The sequence below is a fragment of the Phalaenopsis equestris genome, unplaced genomic scaffold (assembly GCF_001263595.1).
Source record: "Phalaenopsis equestris unplaced genomic scaffold, ASM126359v1 Scaffold218760, whole genome shotgun sequence".
Classification (NCBI taxonomy): Eukaryota; Viridiplantae; Streptophyta; class Magnoliopsida; order Asparagales; family Orchidaceae; genus Phalaenopsis; species Phalaenopsis equestris.
Window position 1 is genome coordinate 437342 of NW_018237177.1, and position 15401 is coordinate 452742.

Sequence of the window (15401 nt, forward strand, 5' to 3'; positions counted from 1 at the left end):
TCATTTGCTGCTTCAAGATCCTATGTTGTGTCATATCTTCTAAGAAATAATGATATGATATTATAATATATAGAGCAAACCAATGCTTGTATAGGAATTCCTCTCGCTCCATGAAGAACATTTTTTATACAATATACACAAATCTTGTTAGATCAACCTCTGCCTTTCTTAACATGAGACAAATTTAAAACATCTACTCTTCTAACTGAATCATCAAATGATCGACATTTAATGTGACCAAACCATCTAAGACGACTCTCAAATCTTGTCCACTACCAGAGATACACCAACCCTATCACAAATATATTCATTTTGAATTTTATCTCTTAAGAGTCCAACAACTCATCCACCTAAGCATTCTCGTCTTAGCGACTCTTAATTTTATTTTATGCTTCTCTTTTAAAGGCCAACATTTTGCATCATAGAGCATTGCAGTAGAGCATTGCAGGTATCATAGAGCATTGCAGGTCTCACCACCGTCTTATAAAATTTTCCTTTCAATTCAAGCAGTACCTTTCTTTCACACGATAGGCCAGAAGCATTCCTCCACTTCAACCAACCAACTTGAATTCTACTAATAACAACCCCATTCATATCACCATCAGACTGAAACAATAGATCCAAGATATCTAAAATGTTCACACCCGAATGAATTTATAAATAAAATTAGACAATGTTGCACATAAAATATGGTGAAGTTATTTGCTAAGCACATGAGGGAGCATTAATGGAAAATAATTGCCAAGTGGCCCAAGCCATTCCAATCATATTAAACTTTACATAAATACTTACTGTTGAGCTGAGAAATAAAAAATTATTAAGCAAAGCAACAGAGACATTATATGATTGTACAGTAAAAATAAAGCTTCTTAGGACTGAGTGCCACATGATATATATATATATATATGATACCTAAACTTTCATATTTACATTCATAGCACTCAAATCTTTAGCACGACATTAAAAATATCACTACTACTAATTTTCTAAAAAGAAAATGCACATTTTCATGCGATGGTCTATGACACCAACGCATTATAAAAGTATAAATATGAAAATATAGGTGTTAGATATGTAAATTTCCCAAAATTAAAATGTGCTGACACAGGAAATATAATTGAGTAAAACAAACCATGTGGAAGGAAGCGAGTAGCGTCACAATATCAACACAGCTAGGATAATGTGTCAGCATCATTACTGGAGGGCGGTTCTCCTTGCTTCTATAAAGATAGAAGTCATCAGATATAGCTTAAAAGAAACAATGAATAAATTTCATTGAAAAAGTTTATGACTGACTTCAAGAAACAATATAAAGATTTACATGCAGACCCCTCAATCCCTGCATCTTTACATGTCTTAACACCTAAACTTCAATTTTTACATACATACCACCTTATCGATGCCTGAAAAGGTGTATTTTACTTTTTAAAAGTAACAATGGATGTATTTTTTTTTTATGAGATATGAAATATTTGGATGGTATAAATATAAAGGCAAGATTTTAGAGTTAGATATGTAAATACAAAGGAATGGGGTGGTATGTATGTAAAATGCCCCGATTAAAGAAGATTTACATATACACAACTCAACTCCTAGGTATTTACATATCTAACACCTAAACTTCAATTCTTATATATATATGCCACCTCACCTATACATGAAAAGGTGTGTTTCACTTTTTTAAAGTTAAATTAGTGGTATATTTTATGTTATTGGCATGGCAGAAATGTTAAAAAAGGTAAGGTTTAGATGTTATATATGTAAATACATAGGAATTGACTGGTATCTTGAGGCAATTCAACAATCCTATAAGCATCACTAATCTTGAGGCAATTCAACAATGTGGATTTAGAAACACCGTTGCCTTATTCAACCTTTGTTATCTGAAGAACATGGAAGAACAAATATTGGCATTCTCAATCAGACAACAGGGATTAATCTAGAATCAATAACTTTTCTAATGAAGATTTACAAATATACCATTCAATTCATATGTATTTATATATCTAACAGATAAACTTTTTTACATACCTTACCTATGCATGAAAAGGTATATTTCAGTTTTTAAAAGTTAAAATGGTAAAATGGTGGTATTTATGGTGGTATTTTTTATGTAATATGAAAGATTTGGGTGGCATAAATATAAATAGTTTAGGTGTTAGATTATTCCTCCAGAAATTTATGTGATTTTAGTATGATTCTTATCTACTGTTAGAATAAAAAACTTGCTTTGATCTAGCATGTCTTGCAGGAAGCTTGCTTGAGAAAAGGAAGATTTACATACATGCCACATAATTCGTATGTATTTACATATCTAACACCTAAACTTTGTTTTTTTACATTAATACCACTTTACCCCTGCATCAAAAGGTGTCATTTTTAAAAAGTTAATGATAGTAGTATTTTTGGGAGTAAATGTCCCTTAAGAATAACTAGGTTCAATCTAAGATGGACAATATCTTTGACGATTGTGTGTGACTAAAGCTAAACTTCAACTTAAACCGATATGATATTATATTGTACCCGAGAGCATATAGGTTTGGTTGTAGCCCAAACTCGCACAAAATTGTAGCATAAACTATCCACGTACTTCGTGTTGTGAGCCAACCAAAATAAATATTTATTTGAAAGTACTAATGCTTATTCAAGTACAAGATTGGTGTGATTCAAGTATCAAGGTTATGTAATTGATAAAATTAAGCATCATCTTCATCCCGTAAGCATAAGAAAAAGAGAAGATATATATCAAAGACTAAAATGCTCAAGTGAAGATCAAATTTTGTATTGGGTCTTGAAAAAAAAAGATTATGTAATTTATATTTTCTAATAGTAATAATTGCAAAATGTTTTCATGTGTGTTTCTGAAGGTTAGGCAATTAATTCAGTTCATTTTAAAGGCGTGTGAATCGCAACTCTAACAAAAGCATTAGGGAGCCATTGATGAACATTAGTGAGCCATTGGAGAGGGACACCATATCTCAAAATCCCCATATAGAATTATACAATATGATGTAGAGCATACAATACAATCATTTAGCATTTGTAGTTTCTGGAAATTTTAAGAATTTTTTTTTTTAACCTTGTTTAGTGGAAAAGCCAGTTTTGTCATGTTGTGTTAAAGGGTTAAGAAAATCTTATAATCTGCACTCCTCACACTTACATTCCCTCCTCACCTAAGCTCGTAAGCCTCGAAACAAAGAATGAATAGCAAAATCTAGAGAAAGATACCAAAATAAAAATCATTTGAGCAAAGGAATAGATTGAATTTCTACAATGACCAAAGTGTTGCAATAAAGCATTATTTTTATTTTGTCAAATCAAACTTTCTTCTAATTTGGCTTTTTCGACAAGACCATTGAAAGGCTTGGTGTGCCTTACATTCTTTTAAGAGTCAGGGCTCTTTGGCTCCATGAAGGAGTGCATCCTACAATAGCAAGATCAGAATACTAAAGATCTTAAGATGGGAAAAGGATTAAGTATGAATTTAGGCTACGTTTGAACTTAAAACCAAGTAAAATCATTTGCACATTTAGATCTCTATACTTTAATTTTTCTTGCACTTACATTTCAATTTACTTGTATTGTTAAAGCAGGTTATTCATGTAATTATTGCTTTACTAATTTATGTAAAGTAGAATCAATATAATTTGTGCTCAAGAGAAAAGTTCTCTCTCGCTTATAACTAGGATCTTTATATCTCTCCCTATCATTAGTGTTGAACTAGTTTGGATAGCTTTAATGCTAATATTAATATATGCTTAAGCTTGCAGAGTTGAATTCCATATTTGTATTGCTCTCAAATTGACATAAACATGCACAGATACTAAAATCATTTACTCTACAATTTAAGTTTTTACTTTTGTTTAATTTTGTATTTATATTGATATAAGTCATTATTTTTATTCCTCTTTTTTTTTTTTAAATTACCAGTGATCCTACACCATTTTACAACCATTTAATTAAGAGTTTTTAATAGTTTATTGATCCCTACTTATTATAATTAGGAGAGTAGTGACAGCCTAACCGACATGCATGCATTCATCCATGCATCTATATTTGAAATATTTCTTCTCATTCTAATGTAGTAGTTAACAAATATCCGGCAAGCTCAAACTCATTCTAGCAGGATATTTTTAGCAAAATAAAAAGAATAGCATGATTGGCACTATAGTACGAATTACATATTACAAAATATCATCAAAAATGGCAAAGGCAAAAAACAGGAAATGAAATGAATCTCTTGATTGCCATAAAATGTGACTTTTAGCTTATAAAAGGATAATGTAAACAAGAAATTTGAAAAAACTATATATAAAGGAGAATCAAGTAAATTGTGCAGTCAAATAACCAATACCTTTTTGACCAAGCCTTCAGCTAACATGTGCTCGTAAAGCTTGCGCATAAGCATTTCTTCCTCGACCTTAGCATCAAAAAGTAAGAAAAACAATCAATTTCCCAATAATGTCAAAAGTTAACAAGACAAGCATTTCTAAAGAATTATGTTTACCAAAGAACGATAGGTTGAGTGGTATTGCCTTTGACCTCAAAAGTGGAAGACAGAGGTAGGGGTGCAGCTAAGCCAAGCCCACTTGTGAGTCGGCTTGGGCTCTGCTCGACGAGTAGCTCAAGTCAACCCCAACTAGACTTGTTAACTCGTGAGCCGAGTGGTTTAAAATAATATTAATATACAATATAATCAAAATAGATAAAAAATCAATATTTTATCGTTAAATTATTAAAATATTAAAAAAAATATTTTACATTTTATTTCAAGTGATTTCTTTTTATTTTCCTCCTAACTGTTAATTTTATCATAATAGTAGGTTGAATTAATATTATTTTTTTCTTTTTCATAATAAACAAGCCAGCTCGTGAGCCAATTTGAATTCTTAGACTTATGTTGGAGCTCGAGCTTGAACTTGATTAATCAATCAAGCTCAAGCACAAGCCAAGGGTGGCTTGGGTTATCTCAAGTCGTTTACACCCCAAGTTAGTGGTTCAAAATTCTTAAAAAACAAAGAAAATAATTTAAAAGGCTTTTCTAACTAAGCAAGATTCTAGTGGTACATCATACATACATGAAGATTATGCAATTCATGGGACATTGCTCTATATGCTTCCAGAAGAATTCTACCTTGCTCCTCAAGATGTCTGCATCGCAAAATTTGTATCAGACAAAAGTTAATACTAGCCATTACTGCTGGTTTGATGCATGAAAAAAAAAAGAGAGAGACAACAGCAATAAAGAGGCATTTGCATACATATCAAACACCTAAACTTCCATATTTACAAACATAACATCCAATCAATATTATCACATCAAAAATACCACTATTGCTTACTTTTTAAAAGTGAAATATAACCTTTCATGCAAAGGTTTATGACACAAAAGTGTTATTGTAGAAATTCAAGAAGGTCCTGGCCTCCTTTCTATGGTGGGCCGGCCAACCACCTAAAGAATATTAGAGGATTTAATTGGAAACTCCTTCATTACTTTTATTCTCTTCCTATTTATGTTTATTTATGTTTATTTTATATTTATTTCCTTTCCACATTTAGACTAGATATATTAAGTAAGATTGTAAATTTGGAGGGACCGGCTTTCCTATATATGTCCCTTATGTATGAATAATGAAAGCATCCAAATATTCCTCCCAAACTTTATTTTTCATCATGGTATCAGAGCCTGATTTTGCGACCTCATGTCGTCATCGTCTGCAGTGCAAAGGATTTGCTTCTAAACAACCCGGGTTCGCCCTAAACTCTCTTTTTTGTTACCGACATTTGTGATATAGTCACAAGAGTAGCTAGCTAGAAAGGCAACGATCAGATCGTGGCATTTAGATACTTCATTTGCCCAAAACCCTTATCTTCGTGACCGACGTTTGCGATACAGTCGCAAGAACAGCTAGTTGGGAAGGCAACGACCGAATTGCAGCATTCATATAATCTGACAGCCTGATTCTAGGCAACGACCGTTCCTTGTTGAGTTATCCATCATTTGCTCACTCCTACAACCGTCAGAGCCTCTCCAGCAACCGTAATCCCCTTTGCAACCGTCAAAATCTCTTCAACCACTCTGTAGGCCATCCTCTGGAACCTCTCCAATAACAGTTCAACAGTAACCACCATAATCCCTCCACCCAGCTTGCAGGCCCTCCTCTGCCTCTTATCATAGTTGTTGGACTCTTTCTGCCACGAGCAGCAACAGCTAAATCCCTTACTCAACCTGAAATGTGCATAGGGTTTATGACAGTACGGAATGAAGATGTCTATCTCTACTTCAGAGGTTAGTTCTTAATCAGAGATCATAAATTCTCTCCAAAAAGCTATTGAGCTCTCAACCTTTATCAAAAATCATAAAATCAATGACCATAACTTCCTTCAATGATCCCTATCTGTGTTTATCTATTTTTGTGGAAAAGAAAAGGAGAAACAACTTGAAAACTCAAAAAACTCCTTGGGGGTAATTCATAATAGCGCATCAGCCTCACAACACACCAAGATAATATATCCTTCTCTCATCTTGCCAGCAATGAGAGAATTAGAATTTCATCATAGATTCAGAAGCTTCTGGTATATGATTGAAGACATCAATGCTTAGTTAACTATCGAGAGGCAACTACATCTAGATTTGTCAGACTTGAAGATTGATCACACTAAAAAGCTGTTGGAAAAAAAGATGTGCAGCTCTCTAAGGATATTACTCTTTCCATTCTTTTATATTATACATAGTTGAACTGTAATTTAATTTCAATCAGTAAGCTTACACATGATATGAAATATATAACTAAATTCATTGCAAGCTCTTGTGAATTTCATATGGTGGATTCAGAAAAGGTGAATAACATTGTTGAAATGCATCAAAGCTTATATTTGTGCAAGGAAAGTCTCTCTCTAAACAAACAAATGGTCACCACTCTTATCTTTTCGTCAAATCTCTGAACTTGTTGAGTCCATGACTGTTGCAAAAAGTCATGCTATGACATTATCGTTTGGGTTATCCTAATTTCAATTATATTGCAAAGTTATATTTTCATTTGTTTATTAATAAAAAACCTAATTCTTATCTATATGAGATTTGTCAACTTGACAAACACACTAGAAATGTTTATCCCATAACTGGTACAAACCCTCACACCCTTTTTCATTATCCATAATGATATTTAGGAGTCTTCAAAAGCAAGAACCTAAATGAGGCTAGATGATTTCTCTCCTTTATTGATCATCACGCTATAATTACTTGAGTATTCCTAATGAATCAAAATCTGAAACAACCCAAATCATCAAAACCTTTCATGAAATTATTCAAATAAAATTTCAATGCAAAATTTAGATCCCAAAACTGATAATGCAAAAGAATATTTCAATTTCATTATTCGATTAGATTTTTAAGAAATTAGAATTATTCAAGTGCGTTTATTTATTAATACCTCACAACAAAATGAGATAGTTGGGAAAAAACAAGCATCTACTTGAGGTATCCCACTCAAATATTATTTCCCATCAAATTCCAAAATATCAGGCAGAAGCTGTTCTTGCAGCAACATACCTTATCAATCGAATGTCTACTCAAATACTTAACTTCAAAACAACGCTTCATGTCATGATGGATACATATCCCCACATCAAAGCTTTCTCTTTTATTATACCACTTCATTTTTTTTTTTTTTTTTGCATGTATCATTTGTTCAAATTCATTCCACAAATCGCACAAAACTTGACTCTAATGTATCAAGTGTATTTTTCTTGAAAATGCATCAAACAAAAAATGCTATAAAAGCTACTCATCTGTTACCAGAAAATACTACAAATGTTGCAATTTTTTGAAAATCAAACCTACTATCTCAAATATGATGTTCAGGGAGATTGTGCAAATGAACATCAATTTTGGGATACACTTGATAACACCTGCACTCTCAAAACCAACTCCTCTTTTAGTTAGCCCTCCCATCCATGTTAAAGATGTCCAAAGAACTCAATCTGAAGTCCATAACAACGAACTTCTTGTGTATATAAGGAGGAAGAAAAATTTTAAGCAGGTGGAAGAAAACTTGCAAAGACAAAAACGCTCAAGCCAAAACTTGAGTTCACACTCACCTAAAATTTTGGGTGAGGAGCCCAGTAATCATTAGTTATCTCCTTCCTCTTCTGGTGTGATGACATGAAAATTTTTAATAAATATTCAATGTAGAAGTATGTAACTGATAGCGTGCAGATTCCTAAATTCATTGATGAATCACTTGAAAACCCAAAATGAAAAAAATCAGTTGAAAAAAAGATTCAAGCACTAAAACATAATGACACATAGATTCTTACTAACCATCTCTGAATAAGAAGCAAGTTGAATGCAAATGGGAGTTCAAAATGAAATACATAGCTGATGGTGATATTGAGAGATTCAAAGCTAGACTGGTTGCAAAAGTTTTCACGCAAGTCTATAGGATTGACTATCAAGAGACCTTTGCACTAGATATCAAACTGAACACTATCAGGGTTCTACTTTCAATAGCAGTTACAACGAGTAGGGATTGTATCAATTTGACATAAAAAATACCTTACTGAATGAGAATCTTGAAAAGGAAGTGTACATGATGATACCACTAGGATTTGAGAATGATTCTAACAAACACCTAGTATGCAAATTCAGGAAATCTATTTATGGGCTTAAGTAATCATCACGGACATAGTTAGGAAAGCTGCTAAAACTATGAGATCTAATGAATATTTTCAAAGTCAAGTTGATAACACACTATTCATAAAACACAATTAGAAAGGTAAGATTGTTACATTAATAGTATATATGGGTGACTCTTAGTAGTGATGATGAAAAAGAAACTCTTAAAATAAAAGAAGTGCTTGCCACTGAGTTTGAAATCAAGGACCTAGGAATCATAAGATATTTCCAAGAAATGGAGAAAGCAAGGTTTAAGAAAGGTATTGTTATATCACAGAAAATACAGCCTAAAACTACTAATGGAGATGGAGATGATTGAATGCAAACCTATTGATACTCCACTAAATACCACTAAGAAGTCTAATAAGAAAAAAATATATCTGTGGATAGAAGGGATACCAAATATTGATAGAAAAACTCATCTACATGTAACATCCTAAGCTATATATTACATATTATGTTAGTATTGTAAGCCAATACTTGAATAACCCAAATGAAGTGCATTTAGATATGGTGCAAAGGATTTTGAGATTTCTCAAAAAGACTCCTAATTATAGATGAATTTTTCAGAAAACCAAAAATTGAAAGGTAAAAGTCTACATTAATGCAAGTTGGGTTGGGAAACTCACCAACATAAGGTTCCTTGCAGGTTATTACTCCTAAAAATGGGAAAATTAAGTTACATGAAAAACTATAAAGCAAGTGTTGTTTCTAGAAGAAGTGTAAAATTAGATTATATGACACTCTCCTTAAAAATCTATGAAAGGTTCTAGATTCATAAATTATTACAGGAATTGGGGTGTACCTCCAATAGACCAATATAGATGTTTTGTGACAGTCAATCATTCATCGGTATTGCTAAGAATCCCGTGCAACATGATAGGACCAAATATATTGAAATTGATAAACACTCTCATCTCTAAAAAGGTTAATTGTGGAATTATATCACTAAGCTACATCCCCACACACCAACAAGTTATTGTTGTCTTCAAAGCTCTTCCATTAAGCAAATTCTCAGAGTTCAATACCAAGCTTGGTCTCTACAAAATCTACACCCAACTTGAAAAGGAGTGAAAATTTAAAAATGTCCTAACCTCCTTTCCATGGTGGGCCGACCAGCCAGCCACCTAAAGAATATTGGAGGATTTAATTCAAGACAACTTTGGAAACAGTTCAATTAATTTTATTTTCTTCCTAATTATATTTTTTAATGTTTATTTTGGAAATATTTCCTTTCCATACGTAGATTAGATATATTTAATAAGATTGTAAATTATAAGGGGCTAATTTGCTATAAATGTATGTTATGTGTGAATAATGAAAGAAAGTAAATAATTTTCCTACCAAAATTTGTTTTTTGACAGTTAAAAATGTAAATGTAAAATTTTAGATGATAGATATGTAAATACATAAGAATAATGTGGCGTGTGTAAATTCCCTAAAATAAAATGCTTCAATTCATTTGAATATCAGGATTCAAGATGCCTTACTTCCGCATTTCTGATGAGTGCCTTTCGTCCATCTTCAGCCGAGAGAGAGGTCTGAGGTAGAAATTTAGCATATCAAATATCCAACAATAACAACAAAAATATAGTTCTAAGACATAATAAAGTTGCATTTGCTTGAAGAAGTTAAAATAAAGGAAGATTTACATAAATACCACTCATTTGCTATGTATTTCCATATCTACACCTTGCCTTCAATTTTTACATATATACCATCTTTCCTATGCATGACAAGGTGTATTTCACTTTAAAAGTTATAAAAGTGGTATTTTTTATGTTATGTGAAAGATTTGGGTGGTATAAATGTAAAAAGTGAAGTTTAAGTGTTAAATATGTAAATACATGTGAATTGAGTGGTATGTATATAACTGCCTCTATTACAAATAGCAAACAAATCAAGATTCTAACAGAGCGGAAGGAATGGGTCCTAAATTATAGCGCAAAACCAATGAACCGGTGAACTCTCTCAATAGAAACTTAGAAGTTATTTGTTTTGGCCTTTTTTACTATGTTTTGGGTTCAAACCGCAATTCAAGCATTTGAATGTGCATTCCGCCCCAAGTTGTGGATTTTCCATGACGGATCTAATGCAATTCTCGCGACCACATTTGACAACCCTCGTCCAACGGTTCATTCTTTTTTAATTCAAAGTTTACCTCCGTAAAGTGAAATATCGCAAATGCATGCATCGCCTCTTCTCCTCTTCGAACACATGATTTGCACGTTATTATTGTCACCGCAGCTTCACCGCAAAGTGAAGCAAACGCCTGGTTCGCCTCTTCCCCTCTTGTGTATCCCTTACCTTGATCGCCACTTTTCCAATTCGCATGCACAATCCACACGCCATCGCTGACGTCGCACCTTTTGCCTTCGCTGTACCATTCCTAAGTCTATGCCACCATCGTTGCAACATTGGCACTCCTTCGGTTCTATCAAAAGAGAATTTTTCATATCCACAATATTTGAGAAAAGGGTTCATCACTTGTGCTTCTTTTATAAAAATCGCACTAAACTGATTGATACAAATTCTACGTGTTTAGAATGGAGATGTTTATACTTATGATGTGTTTTTTGATGAAAACACTACGAACACATACTTAGACTGTTGATTGTTGCGATATTTTATAATCTCATTTATTGGTTATATGCTACATTAAAATTTTTGCATGCTATAAAAAATTTGGTATGTTGCTACGTTAATCTTCTTTACTTTTGTATAAGATTTTTGCTCTTGTATATGATTTGATGTGTTTCTGATTATTATAGCAATGAATTATAATGACAGAGAGCACTGCAAAAAAATTATTACAACAGTTGTACGTGTAATGTATGTGTACTACGAATCATACATCTCTCACACTCCTTGTGGGATTAGTGGATAACAAAACTTCTTGGGGGTCATCCAATGAGATTACATAATAGTTCAATATAAGTCAATTAATCTATTTATCTTTTGAATGCATTGCACATTATTCATGAAATTTTGTGGCTCTTTTAAAATGACTTCATAGGTGATTATTACTTATAACACTTTACATTTTATTTCATAACGAGTCTATAAAGTCAACTTGTGAGAATTTCTACACTCATCTAAAAAAATCAATAGATAGTTTTCACTTGGTCTGAATGATTTAAAAAGTCTATCTTTTAAAATTATCAAACTTGAAGATCCAATTTTTTTAAAAACCCTCAAAAAAATATCATATGATCATTGATATATGTCACACTTCAAGGTATAATTTTAGAATTTAAACATATTACTTTGTGACATAAAACTCTATTGGTGTTATTAATGTGATACATATTGATGCACGTGTGTCAAATGGTGATAAGGTTGTATACATTAAACACTATGGTTCACCTATACAGAATATAATGATAGAAGGTGACTTAAATATATGCTTTACTTTTTTCATGACTAAATTAGAGGGCAGTGCTCATCGAATCTTCAAGTTTGTAAGGCGATCTCATAGCATAATTTTCCCATATCTTCTCAATATTGGATAACACTTGTTAAGCTCAATATTAACTTTTGATATAGAAACTAATGTTTAACTTATCTAACAGAAAAAAAATATTTAGGGAATATTGGATATTCATTACAACAAGAAAATTTTCATTTTCCAACACAAAATATCACATTTCAGACTATGAAAGAGTTAACCAAATTGTGTGGAGAAGAAAAAATGTTTAATAAGCATCACTAATCATTATGCAATGTCATTAAGAGTATATTTTGAGTTTGGAAGAAAAAATGGGCTATTCTATGAAATATGCCTCCATATTCTTTTAAAAAATAAATTAAAAGTATCGCTATAACAATTATGTAAATTCCATCTTTTTATGCATAGGTTAAAACATTGATTTGTATGTAAATATTAAAGTTTAGGAGTGAGATATGTAAATGCATAAGGTTTGTATGGTACTTGTGTAAATTTCCCAAAATTATAATTGTACCTAAGCATGCCTAAAATATGAATTCTTTATTCTCTTCCCTCTTTTTTCATCCCCTTTTGTCTTCTTCTATCTGAAACCCTCACATAAAAAAGAAAAGCATAACCTGCAACTGGAGCTAGCAAACCAAGGCATCCACGGGATGGTGGCATATAAAACCCTAGTCTTCCTCTCCAATCTGCAACCCTCAATGACAGAGAAGCTATACAAATCGAGATGAAAGACCAATGGAAAAGCATCAATGGAGCAGCAAAGTGCGAAAAAAATAAGCTTCTTTTTTTGACAAGGTGAGCTCTCAAACTCAGCACTTTGGAATTCTTCATTTTGTTTCCAACCAATGTGCTACACATTCGAGCACAAAAGAGAAGCTATTCGTGAAACTTGCAAATTTAAATTCAGCTAATGACATGATTTATTATATTAGGGAGATAAGGAAACACAACGGAGAAACGAGATTCAAGATTCTGTAGGATTTCCATTTTGGCCATTTGGCAGGATTTTCAGTGAAATTCCCGTTAAATCCTGCCATAAAGATTATTTGATGGAAGGATTTTGGTATGATTTGACTTAAACCTTCTAAATAACAAAATAGCGCAAACATAAATCCTACGAATCCTGCCAAACAGAAAAAATGAAAACTTACCTAGAGATCTGAAATCCCGTTTCTCCTCATTTTGGCCTTAAATCCCGGTACAGTAAATCCCTTTGGAAGATGGATTTAAGGCATTTAGACGAGCTGAAGCGCGCGAAGGGAGGTTGGAGGAAGGGTAGAAAGACTACGGTTACCTTCCTCAATGGTTTCCGGCAGAAGTGGACGAAAGAACAACAAAGATGTGAGTTTCGGATGTCTCTGTACGCCGGAATCCCGTCGCTGTCTTCCTAAATCTAGCCGCGACTAAAACGCGAGGGTTACGGTCACGGGAGAAAGGAAAGGGAGGGTTTTGGGTGGTAGAGTGTCTGGTAGAGTGTCAAGAGGAAGATAGTCTTGGGGATTTAACTTAATTTTATTTAAGTTAGTTTTAATTAATTTAATTAATTATTAATTGTTAGTCAAAATATATTATCAAATAAATCATAATTATATGGATTTTATTCATGATATGTAACTATTTCATAATTAATTAAAAAAAGTACATATTAAATTTTAATCAACTTAATTATTAATTAATTTAATAAATAACTAACCAATTATTAAATTAATGAATATTAAATTATTACTTAATAAATGATTAGTTTATCAATTTTTTTTGTTATTGATTAATTAAATTAATGAATACTTAATTATTGATTAGTTTAATTCAAAATAAAATCATAAATTAAATTTAATTACTCTTAATAACTACATCATTAATATATAATATTATTAAATTTAAATTTTAATTAATAAACTAAAATTCTACAATATGTTATCAAATAATTCACAAGATTTAATTTAAACACCTTAAACTTTACTAAATTCGAATTTACATAATTTATTAAAGCATACTTACAACTAAACATCACTTTACTTGAAATTCTATATTTATTAAAATTAGGGATTCGATGAATGTAAATTAAATCAACACATCTCATGAACTCTTCTATTCCAAACATCAATAGTTTGAGTTCTTATCATAGCTCCTTAATTCTTCATCAAGGATTGTGATAATTTGGGTTGAAGAAACATGAGGACTTGAGAGTTGCAATCTAGCAAAATTTATCAAAGGATGCAGGTTTCAAAATTCTGAGTATTTTTTTAGAATAAAATTATAAATCTCATTTTTAGGGTATATTTGGAAAGTAGGATTTAGCTCAAAAAAGATTAATAAATTCTATAAATGTAGATTTATGTTTAAAATTTTCCTTAAAAAGTTTCAAGATATATATTAAATTTAGATAAATTAAATGACTACTTATTTTAGGATTCAAGATTTTATATTAATTGACCATCTTATTACATTTATTTTGTTAATATCTGGTATGTCATCAATAAATTTCTATCATTGAATAAAAAATGTCAAGCATAATAGGAATCTTGAGGTAATATTTTGAGCAATAAACATTTGAACTTTGATTAAAAGTCATCGAGAATTTTGATTATAACAAACTTTCATTACATATAAAATACCCACTAAACCACAAAGTGCAATGAATTCTAAAGCATCCAGAAACAATAACATTCAAAGATAACATCTCACGCCAGTATTAAATAATATATGAATATTTAAAAGAAATAATAAAGAAAAACAACCATCATAAAAATAGCTAGCAACAGTGATCCTTCTTCGATAAACCATGTCTCTCCTATTAGACACAACAACCTAAAATTGTTTTTTTCCTGAAGGAAACTATTAATTGTAGTTGTAAGTAAAACTTAGTGAATTATTATAATCTAACATACAATAAATTTAGATGTTATGTTATGTTATGTATGAATGACCAACAAAAAATACAGTTAGTTTCATTAAAGTTTAAATTTATTCGTTCTTGTTTCACTTTAAGTATTTACCTTTTTTAATCTTTTTAATAGTCATCACAGAATTACAGTCATACCCGAAGGTACCCTCAAAAATGTGTTCGAAGACACCCTCAAAATGTGTTCGAAGACACCCTAAAAAATATATCTGAATGTACACTCAAAATGCACCTAAAGATGAACATTTACCAATTCTTTTAACGTGCACGGGGACATTGCATCCCCCTGTCAGTTTCATCTAAGAGTAATCATATATGACTTAAACATTTAACTTTCATTTCATTTCATTTAAATAATATCGTCTCACAGA

At 31.6% G+C, this 15401-nt stretch overlaps 1 long non-coding RNA gene across 2 annotated transcripts; it reads right to left on the reverse strand.

Annotated features, from left to right (window-relative positions):
* Positions 1–1202: 1202 nt before the first annotated feature.
* LOC110037332 lies at positions 1203–13598 on the reverse strand. Of its 2 annotated transcripts, none has more exons than XR_002295322.1 (5): positions 13280–13598; positions 5079–5151; positions 4508–4608; positions 4355–4420; positions 1203–1217 (listed from the first exon to the last, which is right to left on the reverse strand). It is a non-coding gene; the product is annotated as an uncharacterized LOC110037332 (long non-coding RNA). The 2 variants fall into 2 exon arrangements; XR_002295321.1 differs by having other exon boundaries at positions 1205–1220.
* Between the last annotated feature and the right edge of the window lie 1803 nt (positions 13599–15401).